Source organism: Sciurus vulgaris (assembly GCF_902686455.1).
Source record: "Sciurus vulgaris genome assembly, chromosome: 8".
In the NCBI taxonomy this organism is placed as follows: Eukaryota; Metazoa; Chordata; class Mammalia; order Rodentia; family Sciuridae; genus Sciurus; species Sciurus vulgaris.
In genome coordinates, this window is record NC_136468.1 from 152,324,578 (window position 1) to 152,336,940 (window position 12,363).

A 12,363-nucleotide genomic window follows, 5' to 3' on the forward strand; every position below is an offset into this window, starting at 1 on the left:
GAGAGAGAGGGAGAGGGGAGGGGCGGGGAGGAGCAGGAGCCACGTGATACCGGCAGCCTGACTCTGGGACATTGATGGCAAACCAAGCCGCCTGCAGACGGGGCGGGAGCCAGCTCCAGGGGAGCAGGGAGCCCCGCACCCTGGATCGCAGGGATCTGGTTTAGCTATCCTCTTGCAGCAAAAGTCTGCACATCTGAGCGACATCCTGAAATCAGGAAGTGTGGAAGGCCGCCAGACACCCCTGGTCCCCAGCGGACACCCCTGGGTCCCCGCAAGCCGGCTCCCTTTCCTTTCAGGGGAGCTGCCCCCCGCCCGGCTCAGCTGTCAAGACCCTCGGAGAGGGAACTGCGTCACTGCTTTGTGGGAAGCTTCCAGAGATTGGAATCCTGTCAGCGCTGTGCTCCACACCGTGGAGGGGAGCACCGATGGCCCCAGGTTCCCGGGGTCGAGGGGCGTGCCCCTGGGCTGGCGGCAGCCCCGGGCCGGCAGCCGCCTACCTTCAGGACCTGCTCCAGGTTCTCCAGCTTGGCTTGCAGCTGCTGTTTATCCTTCACGGCCAAATCACGTTCTCTGGTCACTATGGCGAGCGTGCGGCGGAGCCGGGCGCACTCTGCCTTCACCTGTGAGCAGAAACGAAGGCCGTCACAGCCTGCCAGGAGCCCGGCGGGCACTCGGCCGGCCGGCTTCTGCCGCTGCCTCCTCGGGAGCCTCCCATCCCTCCCCCCATCCCTCCCCCCATGGTGGGCTTCATGCTGGGCCGAGCACCTAAGGCCAGCCCGGCCAATCAGCCCGACCTCCCCCTCCAGCCCACCCAGCTCCAGCACTGCCACCACGATCGGCTCTGGCTGGGAATGGGACTGGGCCTGGCCAGTCAGCGCAATGCTGTGCCCTGGACATGCTGGCTGACTAGAGTGGTCCTGCGGCCCTCAGAGCCTTTCGGGAGAGCCTGGCAGGAGACTCGTGTCCGTGGAAGTTGAGGACAACAGCTGGAGGCGCCCACCATGCCACCAGGAGGGGAGAACGGCCTGGCAGAGAGGGCAGGATGGGTGCTAATGGGCCTGGGCACCTGGACAGCCTGAACCTGGGGCCCTCTGTCCCTTCCGTTCCAACAGGGCCCGTTTGTTTACACCACTCTAAGTGATTTTCTGTCCCTTGTCCCCCTGGGAGTCCTAGCAGGCTCCACATCGTCACTCGATTGTGTAAGCATGCTAATTCCTCTGCCTAAAAATTTCACCCCGTCTCAGCCGTGGTTAAAAACGGCAACAGGACCGCACGTGTATTGGCACGGATTCCCCGAGGATCTCAGCGCAGGTCAGTTCCACCCGGGCTGCAGCCCCAGCGCCCAGCTGTGCAGCCCCCCTCGGCCCCGCCGTCCCCAGCTCCTCCGAAGCACCAGAGCCTGCACTGGTGAGAGGGCGGCTGGCTGGTTCCGTCGGCCCTGCCTGTGGAAGGCTCCCCGGCCTCTCCCTCCTCCCCAGCCCCAGAACATGCCCTGTGGCTTCCATGGCCGACTGTCGGGAAGTCACGTGTCACCAGAGTCCTTTCTGTCACAGGGGCTCGTGTGCTGAGTGCAGTGTCCAACCCGACAGTTCCCTGGCCCTGGAAGGAGGGCACCAGGTGGCATTCATAAATGGAGGCAGTTCCTGGAAGCTGTTATTAGGGGTCACAGCCAGGGCTGGCTCAGGAGTGCTCACGGCCACTCTGCTGCCACCGAGGCCAGACCCGGAACGTGGAAGACATCCAGGTGCTGGAGGTGTCCCCACCCACGGGAACTTCAGTGCCACACGTGAAACTCAACCCCATGGCTGCAGGTTTGCTGGAAGCCACCACTTCCCACATCCTGGCTAGTCGGGAAATCAGACTTGGGGTAAGATGTGAGCACCCGGAGGCCAGCCTCACGGGACCCATAAGAGCTTCCTGCACTGCCCTCAGCCCCTGCCTGGACCCCGTGGAAATCAGATTGCAATCAGACACCCCGGGCCCTGCAGGCCCTGCAGGCCCTGGCTGTCCCATCTGCTGTCCTGGCACCACCCACCACGCTGGGGACACCCCGGCCTTCTGCTCCCTAAACAAGCCAAGCTCATTCCCACCCCAGGGCCTTTGCACTGCCCTGAACAGCCCCACCTGCTCCCACTGCAACCATCTCAGACAAAGCCCTGCATCCTGGAGCGTGCCACCTCGGGCAGGCTGCCCGCCTGTGGAGGAAACAGGGCCCAGCCTCACCCAGCCCCCAGCCTCCAGCCTCCCTCCCTGTTTGTGGCACACTTCCTGTGGACATTTACACTGTGGGAATCATCCTGGGTGGCAGTCTGTGCTTTCCTGGTGGCTGCTCTCTGGAGGCCACTGCGGGTCGGGCTCCCTGTGCCCTCCAGCCCCTAGCCTCAGGGCCCCGAGAAGGCTTACAGTGGGCAAGGGGAGGCAGCGTTGGACTGGGTGGAGAAGCGGCCTGCGCTCCCTGCGCTTCCAGGTCCCGTCCTGCCCACACCCTGCACTGCTTGTTGGGTCCGTCTCCCTCCTGCCAGGACCCAGAGGAAACCCAAGTGACCTCCAGCAATACTCAGGCCCACTGGCGGGGGATGACCGCCGTTCACGGACCAAAGCTTCCCGAGGCCATGGTTGCCCTTCCTCCAGCAAGGACGCTACACTCAGGGCTGCACAAGCCCCGCCAGTGGCACAGAGGCCACCAGGCAGCACGGTTGCTATGCTGGCGCCTGCACCCCTCCCTCTTCGGACGCCACTTCTGCCTGGACTCCCTTTCTGGGACTTCTTAGCCGGATTCTGCAGGGAGCAGCAGGGACACTGCCCATTGACTGACCCCAAGGCGGCTTCTCTATCGGGCAGTCGCTCAGCAGAGGCTGCAGGACTGAAGCCCAAGCACCCTAAACACTGGCTCAGATGGGCCCTTCGCAAGCTGGCATCCTCGGGCCCAGTGGCAAAAGGGACCTGGTGCTCTTCCCCATTGGCCTTTCTGCCCAATCTCACCAGCAGTCTCTGAGGACAGGCTGTGACCCTGGCCGTCCCCACACAGCTGCACCTGCTCAAAGGCAGTCTCCCGGGGACTGAGCCAGGCTCTCCCACTGCAGGGTAAGTGCAGAGACCCAGCGTGGCCAAGGTGACCATGAAATGTCGTTGTATCTTTGAAAACAGTGCAAAGCCTGGTTTGCAGGTCTAAACTGAATGCAGGCTTGGCCCCATGTTCCAGACTCCCAGTGGTCAGTCTTCTGCAAGGCTGCCCGCTAGAAGGGACTCAGGCCAGTATTTCAGACAGTCCAACATCACATTTTGTACCTGAGAACCAATCCTTCCTGTGCCAGCACGGGACAATGCTAAGAGCACATCTCCTGGCAGCCATAATTAAGAGCTCTGAATATTAATGTCACTGTCTACCAGGGCTGCCGAAGAACAGGCTGCAAGTCCAGGCAGGACCCAACAAGGAAATTGTTAACCTGGGACGTCCTCCCAGGAAGCAGAAGGGTCTCTGTGCTTCTGCAGGTTGAGTGGACACCCCCACGTGCTCCCCACCATGAATCTGGGGCACGTTCAGTACTATCCTCACCAGAACCAGCCTCGCACCCTGGGACACAGCACGAGAGTGCTCAGCACCAAGGACAGCTCTGGGAGCTGCTGTCTCCCCCGGTCTCCTCGCCCAGGCATCCTCGAGAAACAGTCCTGATGGACGCGTCCCGGGGAATGAAATCTGCCAGCTCTGCTCCGTCCCTGTTCGCGTACACCATGATGAACAAAATCGAACGCACTCATGAAACCGACAACAGTGATAACGGAGGGAGAACAGTCCAGCGGAAAGGGGGCAGGGGAGGGGGAGCAGGGAAGGGGGGAGGGGCCCTGAAGGCTGGCAGGGGTGGCCAGGCCCGGCCAAGTCCCCGCCACCCGGCTGTGCCACCTCTGCCTGGTGAGCCCCCTGGCTCCTCAGAGGCCCCTGTGGAGCAGAAGGGATAGCGAGCTCTGCTCTGTGCCTCACGGCCCCTCAAAAGGTCATGTGGGGAAGGCAGCAGAGGACGAGGTTCCGAACCCAGGGGAGGAGGTTCAGCCAGACTGCCTGTGAGTCCCCTGAGCTGGGATGCCAGGGAAAACAGCAGGAAGGCTAAGAGAGGAGGCTGCCGAGGGGTGCACCTGGCTCTGCCGTCAGGACCTGCTCCAGCATGGACAGGGCACAGGACGGGCTGCCACCAGCCTGCAGCTGGCACCACAAGCCCACCACCATCTTGCAGTTTGATCCTGTTTAAGTAAAATTGCGCTGGCTGGGAAGGAGGCTGGGGCTCCCTGGAGTTCGCACCTCGGAGCGCGAACCCTGCGTCCCTCCTGAGAGCTGGCCTGGGGTGGGGGCTGGGGGCCCGCAGAGGACCTGACTGGAGAGTGGGGGTGTGGCCAGGCCTGAGTGGTGGACTGTGACCGGGCACAAGGCCATCCTCCCACCACTCTTAAGTGCACAATTCGATCCCACGCGTGAACACACTCCGTTCTGCAGCCATGGCCACTGCCGGCCCCAGCGCTCCGGCCCCAGCGGGCCCTCCCCAGCCCTGCCACCCCCACTCCACCGCCATCTCTGTGGCCTGGAAGCTCCAGGAGCCTGTGCACACGGCCCTGTGAGGCCTCATCCTCCCGTGCCTGGCAGCTTCGCTTGGCGGGTTGTCCCACGCGGTAAGTCTGCCACCCAGGTTTGCACCCTTTGAGGTCCCGCTTGTGATCCTTTCACACATGTACCCTACGCGGGATCCCTGGTTCACATGCAAAATCCCATCTTCAAATTCTGGGACCTGCACAGGGGCTGCCCCCTCCTCAGGCCCACCCACGGAGCACAAGGGCCACTTTCCCCGCTTCCTCATCAACACGGAATTCTCTTAAAAATACACCCTTTGCGGGAGAGTGACCACCAAGCAAGGCAGGAGGGAAGGCCTCCAACCAGGGGTGTCTGATCTTGGTGGTAAATTGTCAGAACCCTGCGATCCTTTCACCCGTGCAGTGGGCAAGCTGTGGGGTCGGCAGCTCAGAACCACGGATCACCACATCTGGGGAGCGTCTCCCATCCCCATGCTGCAGGCTCAGAGAGGGACAGAACGCAGGCTGCCGTGCTCAGGGCCACGATCTCGTAGCAGACAGACTAACACGTCAGTGAAGGTGTGCTCGACCAAGAGGGGCCAAGAGATCGAAGAACAGGCCCCGGCAAGGTCGCTCAGAGAAAAGGAGGCGAGGGGACAATCGCATGCGCAGCATCGGCAGGTGACTCTGAACCTGAGACGTCAATAACAAGCAGCTGCCAACCACTGAAGATGGGGAGCAGGGAATTCCAAGCAGAGCACACCAGCTGCTCAATGGTCCAAGGAACTAGGCTGAGTGGTGGAGCTATGCAAGTGGTGGCCAGCAAGGGGCCACCACGGGCAAACTCAGTGCTGCTAACGGGACAGGAGGGGCCGGCAAGGGGCCACCACGGGCAAACTCAGTGCTGCTGACGGGACAGGAGGGGCCGGCAAGGGGCCACCACGGGCAAACTCAGTGCTGCTAACGGGACAGGAGGGGGCAGCCTAGCAGAGGAGCAGGGCGTGGTATGGGAGAGGAAGGGAGCCAGGCAGAGGATGAGGGTGGGCCTAGGGGAGGAGGGCAGCTGGGGCCTAAGAGAGGAGGAGGGCCAGACCCAGGCAAGGGGGAGGAGCAGTACCAGCAGAGGGGGAGGATCAGCAGAGGGGGAGGACCAGGCCCAGCAGAGGGGTAGGATGAGGCCCAGCAGAGGAAGGAAGCCAGGACCAGCAGAGGAGGAGGACCAGGGCCAGCAGAGGAGGACAAGCACCAGCAGAGAAGGAGGACCAGCACAAGCAGAGGGGGAGGAGCAGGGCCTGGAAGAGGAGGCCTGGGGCCCAACCTGCACTGACCAACCTGCTAGTGAGATTGGCCAGGGGAGCAGGTGGAACCCAGGATGCCCTGGTCTCTTGGCCAAGCCATGGAGGATGTGGGAATGCAGCAGGGGAGGGGACCGCACACAGGGGGCTGTCTGGCCTTTTGGGGACACGGAACCCGTGGCCTGTGAGGGGTCCCCTGGAGGGCCCGAGTGTGGCACTGCATAAGCAGCAGACAGGACAGCAGGGGTCCAGGTCCCTCGCCTCGGGCAGCCCCCCCTCCCGGTGGCCTGCTAATGGGGCAACATTACCTGGTCATGCTGCCGGGCCCTTGAGGGTAGGCCTGCATAACGGGGTGTCAGGCGACGGTCTCCCTGGGCAGCATCCTTCAGTTCATCTTCCTGGGACAAAAGGAAAGGGCAGGACAGGTCAGACGTGACTTCGGGCAACTCCCCCAGAGACTGGACCAGGGGCCGGTCCCCATTGTTCAACCCACAGCTCTGTGTGCTTTGTGGTCCACAAAATGAGGCCATGGACACTTCACAATGACCTCACAGGAAAAGAGCAAGCCCCTCGGCATGCCCAGTTCTGCTGGCCAAGGAAAAGCCTGCACTCGTTTATTTTACCTCCACATACGTCCAGATCAACTGCCCAACCCCACAAAATCAACCTCACCAAGAGAAAGGCTGAGAAGGCCAAGGCTGCATTCCCAACCCAGTCCAAGCAGGAACGGGCACCGGGGTGACACTCACCACCCCAGGGCCTCCTGAAGGAGGCGACCACAGAAAGATGCCCAAAGCAACACCACCCTCCAAATGAACAGCCCCACACCCTGTGCTTCCAGAATCAGAAAACAGCTTAGCAGACTACCAAAGCCAGGAGCAGCAGGTTGAAAGCAACCCGTTCACCAGCAAGACCCCCAGGTAGAGACCCGAGGGAAGGAAAGGAGGCCAGCCAGAGCCTGTTCAGACCAGGGATCCAAGCACCAAGTGAGGCACATCTGCCTTGTGCACAGGTGCCTGCAGGGACGCGGAGGGGGCACAGCTGGCTTCCTGGCTAACGCAGACTCGAGCCCGGCTCTCCGAGCTACTCCGACATGCACGTGCCGCAGCCCTGGGGGAGCATTCGGAAAGTGCCCACTGCTCACCCTTCCCATGCGGTTTGGTTGCTGGACAGCAGCAAGACTTACCCTAGAAGGCCTCATAATTGACGCTGTGCAGGACCAGAGCCGTCTGCCCAGGGAAATGGCCACTGCTCCAATTAAATGGAGCTGATCTGAATTAATCAGCACCACCCCAGGAATGCCAAGCAAAGTAGAGATCACCTTAGGTAGCAGCTGCATACTGAGACCAGAAGGCCTCCCAAAGATGTGGGCTTGTAGCCGCAACACGACAGGATGAGTCTCCCAGCAGCCAGCGCGGGCGGCACCAGCGAGGACAACTCACAGAGGAGGAGGAGGGCTGGGCGGATCCAGCAGGATCTGGGGCAGGGTCTCCACAGCCCGGTAAGGGGGCCGGCACCTGGAGCCTCAGCGGACACCTGTGCACACCTGGCCTGGCTGCAGGATGGAGCCGCCGTGGTCAACTGCTGACCACATCTGAGGGCCAGTAATTAAGCCTGACGACACACGCCCACTGCCTGGAGCTGGGAGTGACTCACACACGGCCGGCCGGGATGCGCTGAGGAGGGACTTCCGCAACACAGGGACCTGGGTTAGGGTGAGGATGGACCACCCAACCTCCATGCAGGTCCTCTTCCTGGGAAGTTAGCAGCTTTCTTTCCCAGGGAGGACCCCCAAGCACTGCAGATAGTTGTCACCCGAGACCCTCCAGCCTGAAAGTCACGTGAAGGGGCTCAGGGGACAGGACCTCCCCAGAAGCAGAGTGCAGTGTGGAGCTGCAGGGTCAGCAGCCCAGGAAGGAAGTGGCACCGGCCCACCTGCACTCCACAGAGGAGGGCACTGCAGGGTCGGGCTCCTGGCACCTGGCCACGGGCTCTGAGCTAGATTTGAGGACTGCCAGCAGCATGTGCCCCCAAACTTGCCCTCACAGAGGTGCCAGTAAAGGGGGTCTCAACCCATCAGCATGAACTAGCAGCTCATTAGGGGGCCTGGGTTGGTACTGTGGTCACTTTCTGCCAAATTGTGGGCAAGAAGTGAATTCCAATGGGGACAAGGGAAGGGGGAAGGTCTGAACCATGCCCGGGGAGGGGTGGACACACGTGGGCAGATGGGCCTGATGACCCCCTGGAGGGGCAGGTCATGCAGGACTGGGGCCAGCAGTGCCACGGGGCTTGTGGTCAGCAGCTGCCACTGTGGATTCCTAGCTGTTTCCCTGTGTTGGTGGGTCTGCTGCTTATCCACACCACACTCAGGAGAGAGAAACCCTCAAGTTGAATGTGGCTTAAAAACAGAGCCTCTTGCAAAAGAAGCCAGACCATTCAGAGTCCAGGAAATGGAGGGGTGGATGAGGGAGCCGTGTGGCAGCAGGAGCTGCCTGCATGCAGGGAGAGGAAGAGCAGGAGGCAAGCCACCCTCGGCCACCTGCAAGCTGGCCAAGCTGTCCTCACAACGTCCCTGCGGCAAAGCTCTATGCCAGTGGCTGTGTGTGGAGAGAGGGCTCCTGGCAGGTACTTAAGGTGAAATGTGCTCATGAGGTGGGATTGGTGGCCTTGTGAGGGGAGAAAATCAGCTCCAGCCCTCCCCCCTCCCAACCACCTGTGTGGGACCTGGGCAATGCTCTGTGGACCGGCTGCTGACCGGCCAAGCGCTCAGGAGAGGGACCCTGACATGGTCCTGACGGGAAAGTCCTGCTCACGTGGACGTCCCAGGAATCAGGGATGTCATGGTCTCCTAGCAACACCGCAGAGAAGTAGGCTGGCAGGTGAGGACCTTCTAATGAGAAGCCAGAGCCGGGGGCCAGGAGAGAGGCTGGCAGTGACTTGGGCTTCAGAAGGACATGGAGGGCCACAGGAAGGCCGAGATGGAGGGTCTAGAGGCAGCACAGCGGAAGGGACAGCAGCACCCTCCCCTCCCCAGGTAAGCACAGCCCCAGTGGCTGCTGGGAAAGGTGGAACCAGGTAAGGCCCAGGTGACCTGGAGGGTGAAGGTGGGCACATGGGAAGGCACAGGGCAGGAGGCAGGAGCAGAGCACTCGGGTGGGGTGGACAGGGAGCCACACTTAATCCTGTGCCTGCCCTGGTCCTGGCTCAGGGCTGACCCTGGAGCCGCTCTCCTCACCTCCTCCTCCTCCTCCTCCACCCCTCAGACATCCAGCGCCGTGTTATCCCTCCTGTCATCGGTGGAACCGAGGCACATGGGGCTGGCAGCCTGAGCAGGCAGCCTCTGCCTAGCGAGTGGCAGGCGGGTCAGCCTGGGCATGGACACCTCACGAGGGCCCACACACCCGGGCCCCTCCCTGGTCCGGAGGGTGGGTGATAAGGCTCAGAAGTGCCTGTAACTGGAAGGCTCTGGACGCCTCCTCAAGCTGGTGACTGTAGGCACAGCCCCGAGGGGCCAAGAGGCTCTAGGAGAGTGTTATTTCCATGACATTGGGCCCCTCGGAACTGAGTTCCAATGCCGGCACTGTGCTCATGCTCAAGACCCAGGACAAGAGGCGCTGTCATCGGAGGAAGCCGATGACTACACAGGGCACAATGGTCAGAGGTCCTGCAGGAGTCAGGAGGAGATGCCGGCAGGAGGGGCCCTGCCTTCAGGCAGCCGTGAGCAGCAGGTCTTCACCCACAGAGGGGACGCCACGCTTGCGCGCAGCAGCGCCCCTCCTGCCGGCCGCCGAGTGGGCGAGTCGCGATTCTAACCGTATTGGCGTTCGTTTCTCTCATCTGCTAATTCATTTTGGCTTAAAGGCTGTAAAGTTCTGCAAACAGCTTTGACTCCCGACACATGTAATTGCATCATGATCACAAATGCGCGATCCCATTACGCTTGCATATGATGCGCAGGGCGCGCTCATGCCCTGGCTCCAGCAGGAGGGTTCTGCGCCCGGAGGGCCTCCTCAGCATCAGTCACGACGTACGGGAAGACGACTCAGGTTGACCCTGGAACCTGCCTGGAGATATTTTTCCTTCCTATAAAGGATTCATAAGTGACCCAGCCTGGTAGCCCAGGCAAGAGATGGAGCCACCAGAGAAGAGGAAGGGGCTGTGGGACGGGGAGCCGTGACAGGGCCTGAAGGAAGGGAGGGGAGACGGGCAGCGAGCTGGGTGGCCTCTGGGCCCGCTCCTGCCCCCAGGCCGAAGCCCAGGACTGTGGCCAGGTCCTCCCTGAGGACCCCTGGGATGCAGAGGACCTTGATTTGGGGCCTCACCCTCACATTCACCAAATGTGATTTCGATAAAAGCAGTCGCCCTTCCAAGTACGCCTGGCAGCCTCAGCGAGCTCTTCACTGAACCACTTGGCACGCTGCAAAGCCCGCTGGGGTGTGAAATGTGATCTGCAAATAAGGGCTGCTACTGCCACCACGTTGGTCCTCCCCAGACGGGGAGGGCGGGAGAGCCAAGCCCCTAATCCCCTGTTTTGAGAAAAGCTTATCCTGGAGCCCTCGCCCAGCCCAGCCCTGGGCATCCCACTCCTGCCTGTCGAACAGCCCAGTGTACACGGGCCAACCACGCAGCTCCAGAGAAGCTCACTGAGCTATTTAGAGCCGTCCTCCTACCCCAGGTAACACAAATGCAGGGGGAACCTGAACCCAAAAGCAGGCTCGGATGAAAACTCACAGCACGCACCAACTCACGTGCTCCCGCAAAGGGCCCACTGCCTGTACAGGAGAGCCACACGGGGGACCCCGTGAGGTCACCTTGGTCAGTACCTTCGGAACACAGGCTGCCCCCAGCAGCACAGCAGAAGGTCCCCATCCTGACCTCCCCCATGGCTGGTGGGGACGGAAGACAGATAAGAGCTCAGGAGTCCTCAGAGCACCGAGCAGGGTCACCACGGGACAGCACTGCACTTCTGGACACACCCTCAGTGTGCAAGCAGCGTGCAAACCCTGTCTGCGCACGTCCGCCGCACTCCTCTTCAGAAGTCAAGGTGTGCACACACCCCAGTGCACCTCAGAGCAGATCAGCCAGAGTGGAATATCACTCAGCCCGGAGAAGGCTTCGCAGCCACGCTGAGACGGGTGCCCTCGGAAACAGGCCGCCAGGGAGCGCAGCCAGATGCAGCCGCTCACATGTGGGCTGGTTCCACTGTCGGCAAGCATCGAGAAGGCCGGTCCACGGAGACAGCGGGCGGGGCCGCGGAGACAGCGGGCAGCCTCTTGGCTGCCAGGCGGCAGGAGCGAGGGGGCCTCCCGACAAGGCTGCCCTCTGGGGTGGTAGAGAGAGCTGGAACCAGACGGGCCCCCAGCACCGCGGAGGCACTGACCGCCTCTGCACATGACAGGCCTGGGAGGAGCTCTGCAGGGCCGGGCGCTGCAGGTGGTCGCACCCCTCACTGCCCTCAGTCTGAACCGAGGCTGGTTTGACAAAGGCAGAGGCCCGTGCACAGGGCGGGCCTCCATCTTCTCTAGGATGAGGACGGGCTGGGCTTGCTGGCTGGCCTGCTTCCACAGGAGAGCAGTCACCTCACAGTGGACTTCCTGGCAGACCCCCGTCGCCAAGACGCCAGGGTCAACATCTCAGCCACGTCAGGCGGGCATCTTGGACCCCACTTGGTGGGATAATGGCAAGGCCGCTTGGCCACTGGCATTTCTTCCCAAAGCCTGTGACCCCGTCTACCTGTGAGAGGGCAGCCGACAGCCCTGACGTGGGCACTGTGCACAACCTGCCCACCAGCAGCAGTGCCACTAGGAGGTCACACACGTGGACCAGGGAGGACACAGCAGAGCAGCCGCTTCCTGGACGGGGTCCCACAGCAGACACCACAGGGCTCGATCCACCCAGCTCTGCTGGTGACCCTGGAGCTGGTCCGTTGGGAGACCTTCTGGGCAGATCTGAGGCCACTGCCCCCAGAATTTGCCTTCTGCCCTGCTGCTGGCGTTCACAGAGTGAGACAGCCCCTGTGGTCCCATCCTGCGGCCAGCAGCCTGGGCTGGGAGGACGGCTGCACCACCAGGTCAAGGGCATGTCAGCAAAGTCTTGCAAAGGGCCTGGGAGGCCTGCAACCCCCACCCCAGCTGGGCTGCTGTCCCCAGCATGACCCACACCCTCCCTGGGTCACCGAAGGTCAAAATCACCTGCCTGCGTTAGAAAGAAACCCTGTCAGGTGTCTGTCCCTCACAGACTCCTGCACACAGCGCCTCCTGAGCGGCAAAGGGACATCTGTCCCCACCATGAGTTCATAGCCCCAGAGAACAGAGCAACACGTCCCGCCTGCTGTGGACGAGAGGAATGGGCTCGCCCTTCTGCCCAGCATGGCGAAGTCCCTGGCTGGACCCAGAAGGTTGATAACCCGCCCTCCGCTCAGCCTGCACTGAAGGCTGAAAGGCGGCGGGCGAGCGTGCTCCCTCCGGCTCGTCTCTGGATGGACTATCAACAGCTTGGCTGCTTCCATTTT

The 12,363-nt window shown here is 62.0% G+C and overlaps 2 protein-coding genes across 8 annotated transcripts in view; both read right to left on the reverse strand.

Moving 5' to 3' along the window:
• The window catches only part of RIMBP2 (RIMS binding protein 2), a 126,687-nt gene that overhangs the window by 72,671 nt on the left and 41,653 nt on the right, over window positions 1–12,363 (reverse strand). For 6 of the 7 annotated variants that reach the window (XR_013765972.1, XM_079152479.1, XM_079152475.1 and 3 more), the window contains exon 1: window positions 498–617. The gene's annotated coding sequence lies outside the window, so the exon portion shown is untranslated. Of the gene's footprint in view, window positions 1–497; window positions 621–6,160; window positions 6,251–12,363 lie in introns of those variants that run through there. The other variant, XM_079152478.1, reaches the window with a different exon arrangement.
• Window positions 6,166–12,363, reverse strand: part of STX2 (syntaxin 2) — a 149,453-nt gene continuing 143,255 nt past the window's right edge. The window contains exon 12 of the transcript XR_013765973.1: window positions 6,166–6,250. The gene's annotated coding sequence lies outside the window, so the exon portion shown is untranslated. The remainder of the gene's footprint in view (window positions 6,251–12,363) is intronic.